A 5,514-nucleotide genomic window follows, 5' to 3' on the forward strand; every position below is an offset into this window, starting at 1 on the left:
ATATATATATAAATAGATAGATAGCCCTATTTATTTATTTATTTTTATGTGATGTTGAGGATTAAACCCAGGGCCTCACACTTGCTAAGTGAGCACTCTACTGCTGAGCCACAACCCCAGCCCCCAAACCCCTGCTTTTCTTTCTCCCTAGAACAGTCAGCAGAGGACAGGCCACCTGGGCTTAGCCCAGCACAGAAGCAATGACCATGTGGTACTAGCCCATAACTCTTATTTTTGTCATTGCCCTCTGGCCCTCTTAGCCTTATCACCCCACACTTGATTTGCTTGTTTCCATGGTCTGCTCACTCTTGACAGACATATGAATTTGTCCCCTTCTCTTAAATTATTAGGCCTACTGTTTTTAAAAATTATGTGCTTTGGGGGGAGCAGTTTATCATCATTTTTCATTAATTTATCATGAATTATCATTGCACACTGAAATCAAGTATCCCTAGGTTAGAATTCATTCCACTACCTGTTAGTATTAGCATTGTGGCCTTGGACAGCCACCTGTGCTCCTATTATAAGGATCTGTAAGATGGAGCCAGTGACAACTCACTTGGATTATTGTAAGCACTGAAAGATTATAATGTATTTAAGACAGCATATTTTCTGGAACACAAGTAATCTAGGCAACATTCTACAGTATAATGTGACATTATGGGGCTTGGTTTGTTAATAGGGGTATAAAAGCAAAAATAAAATAGAAAACTTAGAAATGAGATCCATGTGTAAGTAATGGACTTGAACAGCAAGTGATTTGAGTTCAAGTATTTGCTACTCAATTTGCTGTCTCTGTGACTTTAGAGAAGTTAACCATTTTGATCTTATTTTTCTCATATGTAAAATGAGTATAATAAAACATCTATCACAGGATTCTCATGAAAATTAAATGACAAAATGTTCCAGGTGCCCTAGGAAGAAAGGAATAATGTTTCAAAAGAACCCAGATTGTTCTTCCTAGTTAAAAAAATAACAATAATAATAATATTGTGGCCGGGCACTGTGGTATATGCCTATAATCCCAGCGACTCGGGAGGCTGAGGCAGAAGGATTGTTTAGGGACAGCCCGGGCAATTTAGTGAGATTCTTTGTCAAAATAAAAAGGGCTGAGAATGAAGTCAGTGGTAGAGTACTCCTAGGTTCAATCCCCAGTACCACAAAAAGAAAGAAAAGTAGTGAGATACACACACACACACACACACACACACACACACAATCTGTAACAGTGGTTCTCAAAGTTGGGTACATGTTATGAATTGTGGGAAAGAAATTTTTGGTCTAGGCCTTCAGTTTCCTTTTTTAAAAAATTTTATTTATTTACTCTAATTTGTTATACATGACAGCAAAATGCATTTCAACTCATAGTACACATATAGAGCACAATTTTTCATGTCTCTGGTTGTTCACAAAGTAGAGTCACACCATTTGTGTCTTCATACATGTACTTAGTGTAATGATGTCCATCTCATTGCACCGTCTTTCCTACCCCCATATCCCTTCCCTTCCTCTCCCTCCCCTTTGCCCTATCTAAAGTTCCTCCATGCCTCCCATGATCCCCTCCATCCCCATTATGGATCAGCATTCACATATCAGAGAAAACATTTGGCCTTTGGTTTTGGGGGATTGGCCAGTTGTAGTTTTGATTGGCATTTCTATAATTGCTAGAGATGTTAAACATTTTTTATATTTATTGATTAATTATTGTATATCATCTTCTGAGAAGTGTCTTTTCAGTTCCTTGGCCCATTTACTGATTGGGTTGTTTGTTTTTTTGGTGTTAATTTTTTTTGAGTTCTTTATATATCCTAGAGATTAGTGCTCTATCTGACGTGCATGTAGCAAAAATTTGCTCCCATTCTGTAGGCTCCCGTTCTGAAGGTTCTCTAAACAATTACCTTACTGATTGTTTCTTTTGCTGAGAAGAAGCTTTTCAGTTTGAATCCATCCCATTTATTGATTCTTGATTTTATTTCTTGTGCTTTAGGAGTTTTGTTAAGGAAGTCGGGTCTAATATGACATGATGAAAATTTGGGCCTACTTAATTCTTCTTTTATGTGCAGGGTCTCTGGTTTAATTCGTATGTCCTTGATCCACTTTGAGTTGAGTTTTGTGCATGGTGAGACATAGGGATTTAATTTCATTTTGCTGCTTATGGATTTCCAGTTTTCCCAGCACCATTTGTTGAAGAGGCTATCTTTTCTCCAATTTGTTTGTGTTGCCTTTGTCTAGTATGAGATAAATGTGTTTATGTGGGTTTATCTCTGTGTCCTCTATTCTGTACCATTGGTCTACAGGTCTGTTTTGGTGCCAATACCATGCCAAGGTCTGGTATAGTGATGCTTCCTGCTTCACTCTTCTTGCTAAGAATTGCTTTGGCCATTCTGGGTCTCTTATTTTTTCCAGATGAATTTCATGACTGCTTTTTCTATTTCTATGAGGAATGTCATTGAGATTTTTATTGGGATTGCATTAAATCTGTGTAGTGCTTTTGGTAGTCTGGTCATTTGGACAATATTAATTTTGCCTATCCGAGATCAAGAGAGATCTTTCCATTTTCTAAGGTTTATTTCACTTTCTTTCTTTGGCATTCTGTAATTTTCATTGTAGAGGTCTTTCACCTCTTTCATTAAATTGATTCCAAAGTATTTTATTAATTTTTTTGAGGCTATTGTAAATGGGGTGGTTTTCCTAGCTTCTCTTTCAGAGGACTTGTCACTGATGTACAGAAATGCCCGGTGTTGATTTTATATCCTGCTACTTTTCTGAATTCGTTTATTAGTTCTAGAAATTTTCAATTAGAATTTTTTGGATCCTCTAGGTACAGAATCATGTCATCAGCAAATAGTGATAGTTTGAGTTCTTATTTTTCTCTCTGTATCCCTTTAATTTCTTTTTCTAATTGCTCTGGCTAGAGTTTCAAGAACTACGTTAAATAAAAGTGATGAAAGAGGGCATCCATGTCTTGTTCCAGTTTTCAGAGGGAATGCTTTCAATTTTTTTCCATTTAGAATGATGTTAGCCTGGGGCTTAGCATGGATAGCTTTTACCATGTTGAGGTAAGTTCCTGTTATCCCTCGTTTTTCTAGTGTTTTGAACATAAAGGGATGCTGTATTTTGTCAAATGCTTTTTCTGCATCTATTGAGATGATCATATGATTCTTATCTTTAAGTCTATTCCTTAGTCTGGAACTAAGTGGCCTAAGAACATGCCTTTTATACAGGCTCCTTGCCAATTGTCTTTTCCTATCCTTGTATTTCTCCCACTTCACAGAGGAAAGGTGCACAGCTACACTAGGTGTCTTCCTGTGGGACTACACTTTAGGGATGTAAGACTGAGAAAGAAAAATATTGAAGTTCTATCTATTGGACTTTTTTTTACTGAACATGGATAAAGACAGATGTCAAATCACAGTATTATTTGCGTTCTTCCGTATGTATTTAAAATTGTTGTGTAATAGTTTTATTTTGAAATCCCCAAATGAACAGTGTGTCATGGTTATATGCAACTTCTTAAACTTAGGATAGAACAGTTTTGGTGTTAACTTCAAAGTTATTGAGGTGTTTTGTTTTGCCTTCCTCCGTTCACTTGCAAATTTTGTCTGTTCATTTGAAAAATGCCTTGATAGGCCATTACCAGACAATCACTGCTGGTTATATTGAGAAAGAATGAGGGAGTGACTCATTATGTATAGGCCATTGAAATGAAGTAAATGCTTTACTACATTTCACTGGAAACTTGTTACAAAGAAGGGGTTATTCTGGAGGAAAAATGGTTTGGGGTAGATGTGATGAATTACATTCTGTTCACTGAGGGCTTCAGGTACTCATATGGGTTATCAGAAATCCATCATATTTTGTCATCATTTTTCCAAGATATATCTGTCCAAAAATCTTATGCTATTTTTTCCAATGACTCTTTCATCTACTTTCTTCCAGTAAGCATCTTCAGCTTTCATATGTTACCCTTTGTGACACCTTTCTAAATCTCAAATTGGGACATGTGGATTCTTTATGAAAGTGGTACCTGTTTCTTACCTGAAAGTGAGCCACTATTTTTCTTTCTTTGGTATCAGTTATGACAATGCTAATCTTATAAACAGCAAATAAATAATTTCACCATTTCTAGCTTTGCTTAAAAATAGCATTTTCTTTGCTATTTCAGTGCAGTTAAAATGTTATGTTTCATGTGAATATTCTGAATATAGGCACACGTGACACTGGCAAATTCATAGTAGTTTCAATAGGTAAGCCAAGCTTATATGAGTGTCTTAGGTATATTTGCATCTATTTTTTCCAGGAAATATTTACTGTAAATTACTTTCTACTTTGGAAAAATGTTATGCTTATATTTAATGTGTGTACTTGTGTATGCATGTGCAAAGAATTTCTTAATGTTAGTGCAATATTAAGTTGTACAAAGAGGAATAATTGGATACTCTAAACCACTGAAAATCTTACAATTTTCTTATGAGACCTATCTCTTTTTCAATTCACTCCAACAATAGAAATTTGGTGTATCTTTATTTTTTTCATTTCAGTAAGAATAGGAATGGTTAAAAGGAAAGTTATTTTCTTATGTTTTATAAAAAAGGAAAAAAATTCCAATATCAATAAAAATTATTAAATGCCTGCAAATAATTTTTATAAAAAATGAGTAGAACCAACATGAAGAAAAATCACACAAAGCCTCCCTGAGAGATAAAAAAGAAGATCCTAGTAGGAAACGAAGGCATTGTAAAAATGCTATTTCCTTTGAAATTATTGTACACGTTTAACCTATTATCAGTAGATCTCTTATTAAACCTACTATATATATATATATATATTTTGTGTGTATGTGTGTTGCTGGGGATTGAACCTAGGGCCTTGTGCATGCAAGGCAATCACTCTACCAATTGGAGCTATATCCCAGGCCGCAGGATATTTTAATAAAAAATGCCAATGAGATTTTTTTGGTAGATAGTTTGAGGAAATTGTTCTAAAGCTCATCTAAAAATATAAGCATAAAAGAATACCAATAATCAATAAATGACCTAAGAAACTGAACAGACACTTCACAGAAGAAGAAATGCAATTGATTAACAAATATATGAAAAATTGTTTATCATCTTCAGCAATTAGAGAAATGCAAATCAGAACTACTCTAAGAGTTCTTCTTACTCCAGTCAGAATAGCAGTTATCAAGAATACAAGCAATAATAAATGTTGGCAAGGATATGGGGGGAAAGGTACACACATACATTGCTGGTGGGACTGCAAATTGGTGCAACCACTATGGAAAGCAGTATGAAGATTCCTTAGAAAACTTGGAATGACCCAGCTATCCCACTCCTTCGTTTATACCCAAAGGACTTAAATGTAATCCCAGCATATTACAGTGATGCAGCCACAGCAATGTTTATAGCAGCTCAACTCACAATATCACAATAGCTAGCCTACGGAACCAACCCAGGTACCATTGGACAGATAAATGGATAAAGAAAATTATATGTATTTTATTTATATATTTAT

At 35.2% G+C, this 5,514-nt stretch overlaps 1 protein-coding gene across 2 annotated transcripts in view; it reads left to right on the plus strand.

The window, feature by feature from the left end:
• Sdk1 (sidekick cell adhesion molecule 1) overlaps window positions 1-5,514 on the plus strand; it is a 521,957-nt gene that overhangs the window by 1,123 nt on the left and 515,320 nt on the right. The window lies entirely within an intron of this gene.

The sequence above is a fragment of the Marmota marmota genome, unplaced genomic scaffold (genome assembly GCF_001458135.2).
Source record: "Marmota marmota marmota unplaced genomic scaffold, marMar, whole genome shotgun sequence".
NCBI lineage: Eukaryota > Metazoa > Chordata > Mammalia > Rodentia > Sciuridae > Marmota > Marmota marmota.